The sequence below is a fragment of the Oryx dammah genome, unplaced genomic scaffold, assembly GCF_014754425.2.
Source record: "Oryx dammah isolate SB20612 unplaced genomic scaffold, SCBI_Odam_1.1 HiC_scaffold_11203, whole genome shotgun sequence".
Classification (NCBI taxonomy): domain Eukaryota; kingdom Metazoa; phylum Chordata; class Mammalia; order Artiodactyla; family Bovidae; genus Oryx; species Oryx dammah.
This window is the reverse complement of record NW_024080596.1, coordinates 3,291,664-3,310,217: the sequence shown is the minus strand read 5'-3', so window position 1 is coordinate 3,310,217 and position 18,554 is coordinate 3,291,664. Positions and strand designations below refer to the sequence as shown.

Sequence of the window (18,554 nt, the reverse complement as noted above, 5' to 3'; positions counted from 1 at the left end):
TCTTATTGTGATTGGTTTATTTCAGTTAGCATAAAGTCCTCGAGGTTTATGCATATTGTGGCATATGTCAAAATGCCTTTCCTTTTTAAGGCTGGATATTATTTTATTGTATATTTATACTGTGTTTCATTTATCCATTCATCCATTGGTAGACATTTGTGTGCCTTTAACCTTTTGGCCATTGTGAATAATCCAGCTATGAGCATGAGTATACAAACATCTCTTTATCACCCTGCTTTCAATTATTTTGGATTTACATCCAGAGGTGATATTGCTAGATGATATAGTAGTTATCTTTTTAATTCTTTGAGGAACTTCTGTACTGTTTTCCATAGCAGCCGTGCCATTTTATACCTCTACTAATAGTGCACAGGGGTTCCAGTTTCTCTATATCCTTGGCAACACTTGTGATTTTCTGTGCTTTTTTTTTTTTTAATCTTGTCGTAGTAATCACAGTGGATGTCAGATGATATCTCATTGTGATTTTGATTTCCATTTCTCTACTGATTGGCTATATTGAGCATTGTTTCATGTGCTTGTTGGCTATATTTATATCTTACTTGAAGAAATGTTTATTTAAGCCCATTGCGTTGTTGTTGTAGAGTTATAAGAGTAGACCTTTTATCAGATATTGTTTTGCAAATATTTTCTCCCTTCCTGTGGGCTACCTTTTCACTCTGTTGATTGTATCCTTTGATACACGGACATTTTAAATTTTGTTGTGGTCTTGTTCAGCAGCTTTAGTGGAAAATTCTAGGATACCATGATATTAGAACAAACACCTACCTCCAGCCTCACATCTGTCCTCTGTTTTCTAATAAATGCCACACTTTTTGTTATTTAGTCTCCCAGTCGTGTCCAACTCTGTGACACCATGGACTGCAGCTCACCAGGCCTGCCTGTCCTTCATCATCTCCTGAAGTTTGCCCAAGTTCATGTCCATTGCATCGGTGATGCCATCTAGCCACCTCATCCTCTGCTGCCCTCTTCTCCTTCTGCCCTAAATTTTTCCTGGCATCGGGGACTTTTCCAATGAGTCAGCAGTTTGCATCAGATTACCAAAATACTGAAGTTTCAGCTTTAACATCAGTCCTTCCAAAGTATTCAGGGTTCATTTCCCTTAAGATCGACTTGTTTGATCTCCTTGTTGTCCAAGGGACTTTCAGGAGACTTCTCCAGCACCACAGTTCCAAGGCAACAATTCTTTGGTGCTCTGCCTTCTTTATGGTCCAGCTCTCACAGCCATACGTGACCGTTGGGAAAACCCTAGCCTTGACTATGTGGACCTTTGTCGGCAGAGTAAAGTCTCTGCTTTTCAATACACTAAGTTTGTCATCACTTTCCTGCCAAGACGCAGTCATCTTCTGATTTCATGGCCATAGTCTTCATCTGCAGTGATGCCACATATATATATTCAGTTGCAGAAATCTTGATATCACGCTTGCTACTTCCGTCTCCTTCCAAATACAATCTACCACAAAGACACATAGATTTTTTAACTCCTAGGTACCTCTTAAATTGACCAACTTCTGTTTTAGTTATTCAGAAGCACTGTATTTTACCTTCTTCAGGGTCTTTATACATTCTGTCTTCTGTCTCATAGTTAAGAAAGACTCATTCTGCACATCCCAGCTCAAAGAACACCTTCCCAGGGAACCCGTCCCTGACACTGTTGGGATACTCTTTCATGGATATTTCCTTGTCACTTTCCACTGGATAATATAATTTTTGTAAGGTGGCTTAATTGATAGCTTTGTTCTCTGCCACACTGGAAATTAACAAAGATAGAGAACACCCTGTGTCTCTTTTGCAACCATTGATTTGCAATGCTTAGCATTCATAAGACTTCAAGAAGTATTTGTTGAATAAATGAAGGAATAGATGATTGAGTATTCTATCACCTTTCTACTCACAAACCAGCCACTTTTTCAATTTGCAGATGGATATTTGGTCCCTGGAAATACCAACATCCTTCCATACCACATAATCATCCTTCTTCATACTGCCATGTGCTTCCTATTCTCTTCTTCAACCTAAATGTTAATTTTATTTACATAACACTCATGTAAATTGCTACTTTAATTCAAAGTGTTAAATTTTACATATTTCATCTAATGTGGATGGAATATATTTATATATGTGTTTTAGCAACATGATAGCTTCCAAGTTTCTAAGTGCTATTGAAAACTGGTATTCCTTCTGAATTGCAGATGGACACTTGTGTTCATGCATCTGTAGCCTGGATACTTTCTTTTTCTTTTTTTAGGTTGATTGGGAGATAATAAATTTCACACATTTAAAGTGTGATAAGTTTTGATGAATTTGATAAGTTTTCAGAGATGTGTACCATGAAACTATCACCACCGTCAATATAGTGAACCTCTCCTACTACAGAGGGTTTTTATTAACTGGCCTCTAGGCCATTTTCTCAAAGATTTATCTGTTATCAGACAAGTTACATTTTCCTGTTTAGTTCCCTAACCACCCTTAACTTTCCCTTATTTTATCCTTAGAAGTTGGTTTTCACACCTTCTGTAGAAATTAATATTTTCTATTTCTCAAAGCTTGTATGAAATGCTGTTTTGGGGGCATAATATAATAACCAGCATAGTTTTTGGCCAGAATGTCCTAGGAATATTAGAGTGAGAAATTATAAAGAAGTTAATTTAGGACAGCTTATCACTGTTGTTATTCTGCTGCTGCTGCTGCTGCTAAGTCGCTTCAGTCATGCCCGACTCTGTACGACCTCATAGCCAGCAGCCCACCAGGCTCCCCCATCCCTGGGATTCTCCAGGCAAGCACACTAGAGAATATTTTAAATTTCCATTATACTAGTGATTTCCTATTACTGAGAAATTATGAATAAGGAATGATACTTATGTATCAAGCCCAGATGCAACATGTCTTTTTCTAAACAAGGTCAAATTCAAGGAAATGTTGTCATATTTGCAAAATAAATTTTCCTGGAAAAAATACTTTGAAATTTTGTTTTCTGTTTCTCCTATCTTCAAATACTCTCAGGTACACTTCACGTATCTGTCATGCGTATGCTTTTCGTCTCTGACGGCAGAGTCCTTTTGCCCTCCTTTCAGTTCTGTGCCCACAGGCTCTTTTCTGCTTTCTGCTCCAACTTGGTTCTTTACTGTGTAACCCCCTAGCCTGTCTGGCTTTGTACAGATTTTCTGATAGACTATTACCTAGATTTTATTTACAAGTGAGAGGATGAGCTGACTTGGAGAGGAAGATGGGGAGCAAGGAGGATGGGGGAGCAAGTGAGGACTAGGGTAGGAATATTTAGTCGCTAAAACTTTGAAACTTAGGCATCTTCTCTTGGAGAAAGAAATGGAACTCACTCCAGTATTCTTGCCTGGAAAATCCCATGAACTGAGGAGCCTGGCAGACTACAGCCCATGAAGTCGCAAAAGAGTTGGACACAGTGACTAAACAACATCAACAACAGTCTTTCCTTCCAGCATAGTCTTTCCTTCCTTTCTAAATTCAGAAATTGTGAGAACACTTTCCTTCTTTAATGTGGCTCTAGCATCCACACATGCTTACTTATTAAATGATATATACTTTAGGAATTGAATCTATTATGTATAATCTTTTTTATTGAATTGTTTTTACTTCTTTAAATCAAACGGTAAAAAGCATTGTCACTTTTAAAAAATATTTTCTGCCTGAGTTAAATGCTTGAAGTTTTAGTATAGTACATCTTCATTTTCATATTTTTAATATAGAATCATTTACTGTTATTCTTTCAAAGTGTCACAACACTCAAGATTATAATTACTGTAATCTGGCAAGATTATCTATGAAATTATCTATTTAACTATGTCATCATTGTATCTCATATAGTTAAACTTAGTGTTGAATTTTGTAATCACTAAAAATATATATCTTTTAATCCTAAGCTGCATGTCAGATGTTTTTTAGGTGCTCGAGTGGTGATAATATTTTTGTGTGCTCAGTCACTCAGTCATGTCCGACTCTTTGTGACCCCATGAACTATAGCCCACCAAGCTCCTCTGCCCATGTAATTCTCCAAGCAAGAATGCTGCACTGGTAGACAATAATTTTTCCCTAGAATATTTCAGTAGAAGATTTTCCTGTACTCTAAATTATAGACTGCAAAAGAAGTATATGAGCAGCATTTCTATTAAAAATAAGTAATGAAAATAAATTACTTAAATATATATAAAAAAGAGAAATCATAGTCAAAGCCTAGAATACCGATATTTTAGACTTGGATAAAAATGGGATATTTTAGACTTGAGTAAAGATGGTTGGTCAAGGGTGTGTGTGTGTGTGTGTGTGTGTGTGTGTGTGTATGTGTGTATGTGCACATGTGCGTGTGTGTGTCTATCATAGATATATTACATATATGTATATTATCTTCCTAATTTAAGTTTAAATTTCATCAGGATATGAATATTTCTTTCTGTTCTTAAAGGACCTGGCATGATGCTCCAGCACATGGCAAGTTATATTCAAAGAGATTTTTATGTGAAGTTAGCAGAGCATTGGATGTTTGATTAATATATCTGACTTCCAGTGTTATTTTGGCCATTGACTACACAATTTAAGCTAAATCATCAAACTTGTTTCAGCCTTAGTGTCTCCAATTTTCAAAAAGAGGTAAGAATCGTTGTTTTGGCCTCATTAGGTTGTTTTACATAAGGAAGACACAAAAGATTTTTGAAAAATTAAATTTTACATAAATGTCAGATAAAATTTATTCTTTATAATTTATGAAATCAATCTGTACTCCTTAAGACAATAGCAGGCTTTCCTATTAATAAACAATGCTAGACCAAGGATCTTAGAGAATTGAATCAGTGTCTTGCAGTCTCTCTGAAGAGGACTGCGTAACTCACTGTGGCTTAGAATTGGCAGTCATTTTAAGTGGTCTTAGCAAACCATGATTGAATAGTTGTATAACCCACATATTATACATAGAGAAGCTTCTACTGAAGATTGCGGAGGCAGTTATCTCAATCAGGTCTTCATACTGAAGCTCTGGGCAGCTTTGGGACAGAGAATGTCAAAACATTTTTAATGTTTACCACCATATTCTCCCTGGACTGAAAGCTCTAGTTTTTAAGCTATGGGCTAATCTTATTGTTTAGTCACTGAGTGGTGTCAGACTCCTTTGCAACCCCATGGACTATACCCCACCAGGGTCCTCTGTCCATGGGATTCCCCAGGCTAGAATGCTGGAGTGGGTTGCTGTTTCCTTCACCAGGAGATGTTAATCTAGGGGTTCTCATTTCTTAGTGAATATTAGAATCGCTTGGGAGGATTTTGAACTTCCTGATGTCTAGGCCTCAGACCTTATCATTTAAGTCAGGAACTCTGGGATGGAACCCAAATCTTGAGATTTTTAAAGCTCCCCAGATGATTTCATTGTGCGACCAATTTGAAAACAAATGGACTAATATTCTTCTTGCTTATCAGCCCCAACTGATGACTCATTAGTGTATGTTAGCAACTGTTTCACTTTAGGGAGCTGATGGCAATCAGTCATTTTATAAGATTAATGAGGTCGTAGCTTACATAAAGTTAGATAGCAGAAACAGCCTGGCATTCAATATTTAGATGTTGCAGATAAACATAACTCTATACCAAAAGATGTTTTACCTAGTTTGGCATTCTTTAGGCACTCAGGGAATATGTGTTGAGTATCTACTAGGGAGCTAAATCTATAAGACAGTCAGCACTTTCAACTCCAGCATCAGTTATTCCAATGACTATTCAGTGTCAATTTCCTTTAGAATTGATTGGTTTGATCTCCTTGCAGTCCAGGAGATTCTCAATAGCTTTCTCCAGTAGCCCAATTTGAAAGCATTGATTCTTTGGTGCTCAGCCTTCCCTATGGTCCAACTCTCACATCCATTTATGACTACTGGAAAAACCATAGCTTTGACTAGACAGACCTTTGTTGGCAAAGTTATGTCTTTGCTTTTTAATATGCTGTTTAGGTTTGTCATATTTTTCTTCTAAGGGGCAAGCGTCTTTTAATTTCATGGCTGCAGTCACCATCTGCAGTGATTTTGGAACCCAAGAAAATAAAGTCTGTCACTGTTTCCATTTTTTCTGCTTCTATTTGCCATGAAATGATGGGACTGGATGACATGTTCTTAGTTTTTGAATGTTGAATTTTAAGCCAAATTTTTCACTCTCCTCTTTCACTTCCACTTAGAGGTTCTTTAGTTCCTCTTTGCTTTCTGCCATAAAGGTGGTGTCATCTGCATATCTGAGGTTATTGATATTTCTCCTGGCTGTCTTCATCCCAGTTTGTGATTCATCCAGCCCAGTATTTTGCATGATGTACTCTGCATATAAGTTAAATAAGCAGGGTAACAACATATAGCTGTGACATACTCCTTTCCCAATTTTGAAAGAACCTATTGTTCCACGTTCAGTTCTAACTGTTGCATCTTGACCTTTCTACAGGATTTTCAGGAGGTAGGTAAAGTGGTTTGATATTCCCATCTCTTTAAGAACTCTCCACAGTTTATTGTGATCTACACAGTCAAAGGCTTTGACATCATCAGTGAAGCAGAAGTAGATGTTTTTGCTGACCTCCCTTGCTTCTTCCATAATCCAACAAATGATGGCAATTTGATCTCTGCTTCTTCTGCCTTTTCTAAATCCAGCTTGTACATCTGGGAGTTCTCTGTTCACATACGGTTGAAGCCTAGCTTGAAGGATTTTGAGCATTACCTTGCTAACATGTGAAATGAACACAATTTTAAAAGATAAAGAGATGCAAATGACATCAATATTTGGGGGATAGCTACAAAAACCCTGATTTGATTAGAAGTTTCATATTCAGGCATAATTAGAAATATAATAAGATGGTGGATAGGGACCAGATTAGGAAAAGTTCAGGAACTAGGTTACATATAGACACATGATAAAAGAGAAACAAGAAGGCAGTAAGAAAGTTGCTTTGCACCCATTTAAGTGATATTTAAGAAAGATTTGTTTGGCAACTTCATGAAAAGTTGACTAAGTCATAGAAAGACAGGACTTAGATTGCTTAGGCATTATTGTAACATTGCAGAGAAAACAAAACAAAAAGAAATACTTTGAGTGTCTGGGATTGTACTGATGGTTATGGGAATAGAAATAAGAACTGAAATATTATAGACAGTGCAAAAAAGAATAAAAGATTTGCCACGTGTTGAAGGGAAGAGACAAAAGTCAACATTTATTCCATGTTTTTGGCCTTAGACAACCTAATTGTGACATGTTAAGAGATGATAGTTGAGTAAAGAGGACCAATTCAATTTTAAACATTGGTAGATAAAGGAAACTGCCTAGCAGATGGTTAATGCTATGGAAATGAAACTTTCAGTTCAGTTCAGTTGCTCAGTCGTGTCCAACTCTTTGCAACCCTATGGACTGCAGCACACCAGGCTTCCCTATCCATCACCAACTTCCAGAGCTTGCTCAAACTCATGTCTATCAAGTTGATGTTGCCATCCAATCATCTCATCCTCTGTCACCTCCTTCTCCTCCTGCCTTCAATCTTTCCCAGCATCAGGGTCTTTTCTAAGCAGTTGGCTCTTTGCATCAGGTGGCCAAAGTATTGGAGCTTCAGCTTCAGTATCAGTCCTTCCAAAGAATATTCAGGACTGATCTCCTTTAGGATGGACTGGTTGGATCTCCATACAGTCCAAGGGACTCTCAAGAGTCTTCTCCAACAATTCAAAAGCATCGATTCTCTGGTGCTCAGCTTTCTTTATGGTGCAACTCTCTCATCCATACAAGACTACTGGAAAAACCATAGCTCTGACCATATGGACCTTTGTTGGCAAAGTAATGTCTCTGCTTTTGAATATGCTATCTAGGTTGGTCTTAACTTTCCTTCCAAGGAGCAAGTATCTTTTAACTTCATGGCTGCAGTCACCATCTACAGTGATTTTGGAGCCCCCAAAATAAAGTCTCACACTGTTTCCATTATTTCCTCATCTATTTGCCAGGAAGTGATGGGACTGGATTCCATGATCTTAGTTTTCTGAATGTTGAGTTTTAAGCCAACTTTTTCACTCTTCTCTTTCATTTTCATCAAGAGGCTCTTGCCATAAGGATGGTGTCATCTGCAACTTTGGGAAATCAGAAATTTGAAAGTTTTTGTAGTTGATAAATAAAGCTTTCAGAATCAGAGCTTCCTTTTAGTATTGTACTTTCCAATAGATAGAGAAGGAAAAAGGTTTAGTTTTAGAAGAAAAGCTGCAGTAAGGCTGAAAATGGGATAGAAATGAATGAGAGAGGAAAGGCATGCCTTGAAATGTGACCAGAGAGCAAACGGAGTACAGAATCTTGAATCTAGGAGAATAGAATATTCTGCGAAAAAGACAGTGATCAATCCAAACTGGGAATGCTGTTGCAATCAGGTCAAATTCTTCTGAGATCATGGAAGATGATTAATGAGAAAACACCTTGGATTTTGTTAGAAAGATGCCATCAGTTGTATTTAAAGTACATTTCCAGGAGGCTGCATGGATAATACCTAAAAAAAAAAAAAATGCTAAAAGAAGAGAGTAGATTGGATAGTAAAGAACGTAGGCAGGAAATCTGCCCATCCCCTTCTTTGGTCATTATTGTACTATATACTGCACATTTTTTTTTTTCCTTAAGGTAGTCTTGAACTCAGATGAGGGACATGTGTTATCGTTTTGTCATTTATCTCACCTCTGAAGACTAGCACAGTGCCTAACACATGAGAACACTCAATGTTTGACCCTGAACATTGTCTCAGAATGGAAGGAGTGAAATAGAAGAGTAATTGGAGAAAGTGTTGTGGACAAGCAGAGAATATGATTGTTTGCTTGCCTGCTTATTTTGTTAGCCTAAATCAGAAGTGTCAGAGTCTATATCAAGAGATGGAGCCACTGGTGAGGTGAATTGTGGATACAAAGGTACAAAATGCAGGTTGATCACATGAGGTGATGCAGATTTCTTTATCTCCAAAGCTAGAAGGAAAGAGAGATATACCCAACAATGGGTTCTATAGAAAACATCAGAACAAAAGCAGTGTGGATGAAGTGATCTCAATTATTTTGATTGAAAAAGGAAGTGATTTTAACAGACCATGGATATATGATAGTTGAACACTTTTGTAGATGCTTTTATATTTTTTGTCTGTTACTGGCATCGGTGTGACTCTCTCACATTTCAAAAATTGGATTTATTGAATACAACTGATTGTTATTCCTCCCTTGGATGCAGTTAAAAAGACCTATTTATAACAGGCTAATTATCTAAGAATTTTTTATTTAATTTGTTTATTTGGTGTGTAACAACATCTGCTAGAATGGAATGCTCACATATTTTCTTTGTGAATTTTCTTAGACTTGAAGGAAATCCATAATATGTCCTTTGAAAGATAGACACTGTCCATCTTTGCCCAATAAGCAGGTTCATTTAATGGTGTAACCCAGCAGTTGCTTCTGTGCTATTTCATTATTGTATTTTCACACCCTCTTAATTGTTGGAACAATTTCTTGAGTTTTCTGTCTTCAGTCAACAGCTCACTCTCTCTCTGGGCAAAACAATTAAGACATGGCCCAGCCAATAAGATGTATCTGGCCGTGGTATAGATAGAAATGTACATGGCCTTAACCCATCATTAGGAAGGATCACATGGAACAAAGTGGTAAAGGGTACAGAATAAAGAGGTACAGATGAAAGAGGTAGCTTCTTCATGAAAACATTTCCAAATCAAAGAGATGATCAGACCTTTCACTGCTCAGTGAAGCTTTTCTTTGTTTTGATACAACTTAAAATGTGGAGTGATATAGTTTGGCAGTGCCAAAGAATGCTCAAACTACCATACCACTGCACTCATCTCACATGCTAGTAAAGTAATGCTCAAAATTCTCCAAGCCAGGCTTTAGCAACACATGAACTGCCAAATTCCAGATGTTCAAGCTGGTTTTAGAAAAGGCAGAGGAACCAGAGATCAAATTGCCAACATCCGCTGGATCATGGAAAAAGCAAGAGAGTTCCAGAAAAACATCTATTTTTGCTTTATTGACTATGCCAAAGCCTTTGACTGTGTGGATCACAATAAACTTTGGAAAATTCTTCAAGAGATGGGAATACCAGACCACCTGACCCACCTGTTGAGAAACCTATATGCAAGTCAGGAAGCAACAGTCAGAACTGGACATGGAACAGCAGACTAGTTCCAAATAGGAAAAGGAGTATGTCAAGGCTGTATATTGTCACCCTGCTTATTTAACTTCTATGCAGAGTACATCATGAGAAACGCTGGACTGGAAGAAACACAAGCTGGAATCAAGATTGCCAGGAGAAATCTCAATCACCTCAGATATGCAGATGACACCACCCTTATGGCAGAAAGTGAAGAGGAACTAAAAAGCCTCTTGATGAAAGTGAAAGTGGAGAGTGAAAAAGTTGGCTTAAAGCTCAACATTCAGAAAACGAAGATCATGGCATTTGGTCCCATCACTTCATGGGAAATAGATGGGGAAACAGTGGAAACAGTGTCAGACTTTATTTTTTGGGGCTCCAAAATCACTGCAGATGGTGACTGCAGCCATGAAATTAAAAGACTCTTACTCCTTGGAAGAAAAGTTATGACCAACCTAGATAGCATATTCAAAAGCAGATATATTACTTTGCCAACAAAGGTCTGTCTAGTCAAGGCTATGGTTTTTCCATTAGTCATGTATGGATGTGAGAGTTGGACAGTGAAGAAAGTTGAGCACCGAAGAATTGATGCTTTTGAACTGTGGTGTTGGAGAAGACTCTTGAGAGTCCCTTGGACTGCAAGGAGATCCAACTAGTCCATTCTGAAGGAGATCAGCCCTGGGATTTCTTTGGAGGGAATGATGCTGAAGCTGAAACTCCAATACTTTGGCCACCTCATGTGAAGAGTTGACTCATTGGAAAAGACTCTGATGCTGAGAGGGATTGGGGACAGGAGAAGGGGACAACAGAGGATGAGATGGCTGGATGGCATCACTGACTCAATGGAGCTGAGTCTGAGTGAACTCTGGGAGTTGGTGATGGACAGGGAGGCCTGGCGTGCTGCGATTCATGGGGTCGCAAAGAGTCGGACACGACTGAGCAGCTGAACTGAACTGAACTGAACTGATAGTTATATCAACTAGTTTCATTATTATAATTATTATTTTACCCAATCAATATTTATTGAGTAACTAAATAACCAGTGGGCAGAGACAGAACAAGACTGAAAAAAAATAATCGAGTGTGAGAGAAAGATGTCCTCACATCTCTGAGAAGGCATAAATCTTTGCCTCTTGATCATCTGGGGGGCTTCCCAGGTGGTGCAAGTGGTAAAGAGTCTGCCTACCAATATAAGAGAAACAGGAGACCCAGGTTTGATCCTTGGGTTGGGGAATCCTCTGGAGTAGGAAAGGGCACCCCACTCCAGTATTCTTGCCTGAAAAACTCCATGACCAGAGGAGGCTGGTGGGCTACAGTCCATGGGACCACAAAAGGGTCAAGACAGCCTGGTAGCTTTCTCCCTCCCCATCCATTTTGGTATTAGGATGGTGTGATGGTGCAATGAGCTGTCCAACAGAAACTCCTGTTTTTATCAACTGTGTGAATCCCCCAACTGAGATCTGATTACAAGCCTTTTCCCTGGATGGGCATGCTCAGTTACTCGGCTGTGTCTGACCCTTTGGGACCGCGTGGACTGTAACCCGCCAGGCTTCTCTCCCCATGGAATTCTCCAGGCAAGAATACTGGAGTGGGATGCCAGTTCCTACTCCAGTGGATATTCTGGAACCAGGGATCAAACCTGCGTCTCCTGCATTGGCGGGTGGGTTCTTTACCACTAGCAAAACTTGGGAAGCCCTTTTTCCCTGGACGAGAAGCTTCTAATGTCATATTGGAATCCTGGCTCTCTTCCTCCAGCCACCCTGCTGCTGCTGCTAAGTCACTTCAGTCGTGTCCGACTCTGTGCAACCCCATAGACGGCAACCCCATAGACGGCAGTCCACCAGGCTCCCCCGTCCCTGGGATTCTCCAGGCAAGAACACTGGAGTGGGTTGCCATTTCCTCCTCCAATGCATGAAAGTGAAAAGTAAAAGTGAAGTTACTCAGTCGTGTCTGACTCCCGGCGACCCCATGGACTGCAGCCCACCAGGCTCCTCTGTCCATGGGATTTTCCAGGCAAGAGTACTGGAGTGGGATGCCTTCTCCAGCCACCGTATTAATTTGTAAATCAACGCAGTCCAGTCCTGGAAGAAGGAAGGCAGTGTCCTCTTTCCTGCCCTACTTGGAACCTGTATCCTGCTGAGTGTAGATCCATTAATTTAAAAAATAATATTCAAGTAATATAGCAGATACATGTTTATTAGATCGAGTGGAGAGAAGACCTTGAAGTTGGTATGGTGAGTCTTTTCAGTCTCAGTGCAGCTGAGTCAGGGATCTGGTGGTCATCTGTTGTGTCCACACCCCGCTGTTCACCGTCCCTCCCAAGGCACCTCCTTCCCTCCTTTATAGAGGCTTTTTTAACAAGCGTTCCTCAGAGTGAAGTTCACAGACCACACAGTTCAGAATTACTGGGTCAGGATCAGAGCTATCCATAAAAGTTTGTATTCCTGCACCCAGCCAAAAGCTTCCCAGATGGCTCAGACAGTAAAGATTCTGCTTGCAACGCAGGAGACCTGGGTTTGATCCCTGCTTGAGAAGATCTTCTAGAGAAGGGAATGCCTATCTACTCCAGTATTTTTGCCTGAAAAATTCCATGAACAGAGGAGGCTGGTGGACTACAGTCCATGGGGTCACAAAGAGTTGGACACAACTGAGTTACTAACACACACACACAGCCACAAACTTAGATTCAGTGTGGCTGGGGTAATACTGGGAATCTTTATTTCCAGATAGGAACCAAGTGAATCTTATGCTTCCAAATTTTGAGAATTGCTAATAGCCTAAGTATATTGCATCATTATACCCATCATCTTTAATTAAAGCCTTTATTTCCATTGAAAAGGATGCTATCCAGGAATGAGATAAATCTTCAGAAGCTTTAATACTACAAGTTAAAAATATAAAAACCTAGAGATATATACAATGACAAAAATTATAAGAGGTTTGATGTGAAAATATCATGAAGAAAAAGTACATAAATATGAAAATGCCATATACCTTAGGATTCATCTTAATTCAAATTTTAACATTTGTAATACTTTTACGTATTATATATTTTGTTAAATAAAATATCCTGTGTGCAAAATTTTTTGCTAGTTGCAAGCCCAGTGGCTTCTGTTGCAACATGTTAAGAGATAACAGAGGAGTTCCCAGGTGGCTCAGTGATAAACAATCCACCTGCCTATGCAAGATGCAAGAAGATGCAAGAGACATAGGTTCAGTTCCTGGGTTGGGAAGATACCCTGGGGTAGAAAATGGCAACCTACTCCAGTATTCTGGCCTGGAGAATTCCATGGACTGAGAAGCCTGGTAGCCTACAGTATATTGGGTCACAAAGAGTCAGACACAACTGAGTGAATGAGTACTCACACTCAAGAGATAACACTAGACAGCTCTTTTGTCTTACCCCTCTTTCTGGAGCCCTTAACTTTTTAAAATGATGTAATGTTTCAGCAAGAATAATAAACATAATAGCTTCCATCTATTGGTTGTTATTGCATTTGTAATATACTTTATCTGTATTTTCTTAACACTGTTGACTGAAAAAAATGCACAACATGAGAGTTGTGAGTTAAATTTTATTTGGAGCAAAATGAGAGCTATAGCCTGGGAGATAGACTCTCAGATAGCTCTGAGGAACTGCTCTGGATTGGGGTTGGAGTTTATCAGTGTATATGTATGATTTTGGTGAAGGAGGATATGTGCAATCAATCACATATTTTGGCAGAGGTTGCTGTTAGTCACAAGAAGGTTGCTGTTCATCCATTAATGATTTTGGTGTTTTTCTAGATGTGAGAGGATATAAGAAATGGAACTAATAAAATCTTTTCCTGAAAATACCTATCACAAGCCTGTTCTGCTGGTATTTTCTCAGAACATATTCTTGACCTCCTTTCAGGGGGTGTTGAAAGACAGTAACTGCAGTGGCTAGTGACCTGATCCTTGTAGAGGCAGATGGCAAGTGACAGTTTTTAGTTGGCAATGTTATTCCATTAGTCATTTCAAATGTTATTATCCATACTGATGCTGAAAGAACTCTATGTTCATTAATTGACAAAGTCAACAAATATTTATTAAGTATTTATTTTGCACATGTACTGTCAAAGAGCTGGGAGTTTAAAATATAGAAGAAAGCAGACATTTTCTGCCTATAAGAATATTACATTCTGACATAAGACAGATAATTAATAAAAAAAGAAAATAAGTGGAGTGATGATTCCAGGCTATAGAAGTGCAATGACAAATGGAACCACCAAAAGTATGATAAATGAAAGATGAATTGATAAGTAGAACTTGAACTCTTTTTCTCTGCAAAAGATAGTGAAGGAAAATCATAGACCTAGAGAAAATATTTGCAAGTCACATATCTGGTAAGGGACTTATATCTGAACTATATAAAGAACTCTTAAAATTCAACAATAGGAAGAGGAACCACCAGATTCAAAAATGGGCAAATAACCTAACCTGAAAAGATAGGTTAGCAATGAAGACACGCAGATGGCAAACATATGAAAAAAATGCTTAACATCTTTTATCATTAGGAAGATGCAAATTAATACAAGAAAGAGATTTCATTATATGCCTACTAGAATCAGTAAAATCCTCCAAATTAACAATAACAAATTCTGGTGAGGATGTGGAACAATAGAAACTCTTGTTCATTCAGATGCAAAATGAGATAGCCTCTTTGGAAGAGAGTTTGGCATTGGTTTTAAAATGCAGCTAAAAATAGAAATACCATACAACACATCAATCTCAGTCCTAGGGATTTACCCTACTGATTTGAAAACTCATGTCTCTAAAAATTCACCTATCCTTCTTGCATTAAAAAAAAAAAAATACACTTTAAGAATAGTTTTATATTTTCATGAAATTTTCAAAGGGAATACAGAAAACTTCCATAACGCTACATCCAGTTTTCCTATTATTAACATCTAATATCATTATGATATGTTTGTGAGAGCTAATGAACCAATATTGATACATTATTAGTTGAGCTGAGCACAATAGTGAAAAACCAAAATAACAAATCCTTTTGTATATAGCTTAGCAAAATGACAAGAACAAATGCAGTGTGGATGCTGAAATATTCTTATCCTTAAATTGACTTGCAAAGGATGGTGAATTATACATCTACATAAATGTAAAAATGGGAAGTCTAGTTTAAAAGATTACCAACTGAGGTCTATTCTTTTTAATACTCTTTATCCAAACTTGTCAAACCATTCTTGCCTTTCACAGAAAAGATTTAAAGAGGCTTACAGGGATATACAGAGCACAGTAAGAAAGAAAATAAAAATCCACAGAAAAGAAGAAAAAAACAACGTTTGAACTAAAGAGAAGCCAAGGAACACGTTAATGCCCCAGCATGCTATTTATACCATTCCAACACGGAATGGGCCAGATGTCAGGAAGGGGCAGAATGGGCGGTGGCAGCAGTAATTCCAGAGTTAGATTCCATATCACAGTTTTCTTGCTGCATGAGCTGTGTGATGTGAGCAAGCTACTTATCCTCTGCCCTAGTGTTTGCATGAATTAGGTGGGGCTATGCATACACACACTTCCAGGACTGTTGTGGAGCGCAGAAGACAGGACGCATGTAAAGTGCTTAGCCTCAGCTCTAGCAGCTGCAGGGTGTAAAAGCCTGGTGGCTATCACCTTTATCATTATCATCATTGTTATGGTGCTCGCTACATTGAGCAACACATTGGGCCCTTGTGCTTTATAACAGACTGGTTGTAAATGTAAAGTTTTATGATATTTTAATTAAAAATTTAAAAATAATCTTTCAGGTAACCTCCATTTCTTTTGAATTTCACCTTGCTTTAAGCTAAAATTACAGCATCTGATTCCTACCATGCATGAAAGGAAATATGCTACATTACATAAAGAAACCTGGTTATCAAGCACTTCCTCCCTAATAGCTAAGTCCGTAATTCAATAAAAAATGCATTTGATGTAAACATCTTGAAAAACAACAGGATAAGATTGTTCAAAATGAAGCTGATTCACTGATGCATCCCTAATTATGATATATGCTGGCAACTTGATGTAACCGAGGTCGTCTTCATTAGTAGTGGATCCCTCTGACATGGAGACTGAGCGAGCCTGTTTTTAGAAAAGAAAATAAATAGGCAAGGCAAACAGCTTCTAAATCCATGCTGAATCTTGCTAAGTGTATGTTAATATAAAGTCCTGGAAGATCAGACTTCAGGAGACATACAGTAGACAGTATGGAAAAATCAGATCTTACAGTAATTATGGAGATGCCATTCCAACATGGCAAACCTAACCAGGGAGACATCTTAATTATTAAAAGCTAATCATGTCCATTCTGTTAAATTGGAGAGAAAAGGACACGTATGAAAGCCATCAGATGAATGACTTCTTTTTAAACCAAGACTCACTGCCTGATACTGTTTACCTGTTCTCTCCTTTCCATGAGTCAGTAAAGAATGAAGAACCACTCCTTCTCCCAAAGCCAATCCTGCCACTGGAGCTTCTGGTCCCTTCCCCTGTCACCTTTTGGATGATTCAGTTTTGGTGATATCATTCAACTCTGGAATTTCTTCTTTTCTACTGAAATAGTTTAGTTCAGTTCAATTCAGTTCAGTTGCTCAGTCATGTCCGACTCTTTGCGACCCCATGAGTTGCAGCATGCCAGTCATCTCTGTCCATCACCAACTCCTGGAGTTCACTCAGACTCACGTCCATTGAGTCAGTGATGCATGCCATCCAGCCATCTCATCCTCTGTTGTCCCCTTCTCCTCCTGCCCAAAATCCCTCCCAGCATCAAAGTCTTTTCCAATGAGTCAACTCTTCCCATGAGGCGGCGAAAGTACTGGAGTTTCAGCTTCAGCATCATTCCCTCCAAAGAAATCCCAGGGCTGATCTCCTTCAGAATGGACTAGTTGGATCTCCTTGCAGTCCAAGGGACTCTCAAGAGTCTTCTCCAACACCACAGTTCAAAAGCATCAATTCTTTGGTGCTCAGCTTTCTTCACTGTCCAACTCTCACATCCATACATGACTACTAGAAAAACCATATCCTTGACTAGATGGACCTTAGTCGGCAAAGTAATATCTCTGCTTTTGAATATGCTATCTAGGTTGGCCATAACTTTTCTTCCAAGCAGTAAGGGTCTTTTAATTTCATGGCTGCAGTCACCATCTGCAGTGATTTTGGAGCCCAGAAAAATAAAGTCTGACACTGTTTCCACTGTTTCCCCATCTATTTCCCATGAAGTGATGGGACCAGATACCATGATCTTCATTTTCTGAATGTTGAGCTTTAAGCCAACTTTTTCACTCTCCACTTTCACTTTCATCAAGAGGCTTTTTAGTTCCTCTTCACTTTCTGCCATAAGGGTGGTGTCATCTGCATATCTGAGGTTATTGCTATTTCTCCTGGCAATCTTGAGTCCAGCTTGTGTGTCTTCCAGTCCAGCATTTCTCATGATGTACTCTGCATAAAAGTTAAATAAGCAGGGTGACAATATACAGCCTTGACGTATTCCTTTTCCTATTTGGAACCAGTCTGTTGTTCCATGTCCAGTTCTAACTGTTGCTTCCTGGCGTGCATACAGATTTCTCAAGAGGCAGGTCAAGTGGTCTGGTATTCCCATCTCTTTCAGAATTTTCCACAGTTTATTGTGATCCACACAGTCAAAGGCTTTGGCATAGTCAATAAAGCAGAAATAGATATTTTTCTGGAACTCTCTTGCTTTTTCCATGATCCAGCGGATGTTGGCAATTTGATCTCTGGTTCTTCTGCCTTTTCTAAAACCAGCTTGAACATCTGGAAGTTCGCGATTCACGTATTGCTAAAGCCTGGCTTGGAGAATTTTGAGCATTACTTTACTAGCGTGTGAGATGAGTGCAATTGTGTGGTAGTTTGAGCATTCTTTGGCATTGGCTTTCTTTGGGATTGGAATGAAAACTGACCTTTTCCAGTCCTGTGGCCACTGCTGAGTTTTCCAAATTTGCTGGCATATTGAGTGCAGCACTTTCACAGCATCATCTTTCACGATTTGAAATAGCTCAACTGGAATACCATCACCTCCACTAGCTTTGTTCGTAGTGATACTTTCTAAGGCCCAGTTGACTTCACATTCCAAGATGTCTGGCTCTAGATGAGTGATCATACCATTGTGATTATCTGGGTCCTGAAGATCTTTTTTGTACAGTTCTTGCGTGTATTCTTGCCACTTCTTAATATCTTCTGCTTCTGTTAGGTCCATACCATTTCTGTCCTTTATCGAGCCCATCTTTGCATGAAATGACCCCTTTTATCTCTAATTTTCTTGAAGAGATCTCTAGTCTTTCCCATGCTGTTCTTTACCTCTATCTCTTTGCATTGATCGCTGAAGAAGTCTTTCTTAAATCTTCTTT

General features: G+C 38.8%; 1 protein-coding gene across 1 annotated transcript in view; it reads left to right on the top strand.

Moving 5' to 3' along the window:
- LOC120860803 (catenin alpha-2-like) overlaps positions 1-18,554 on the top strand; it is a 1,410,064-nt gene that overhangs the window by 290,048 nt on the left and 1,101,462 nt on the right. The gene's annotated exons all lie outside the window — the stretch shown is intronic.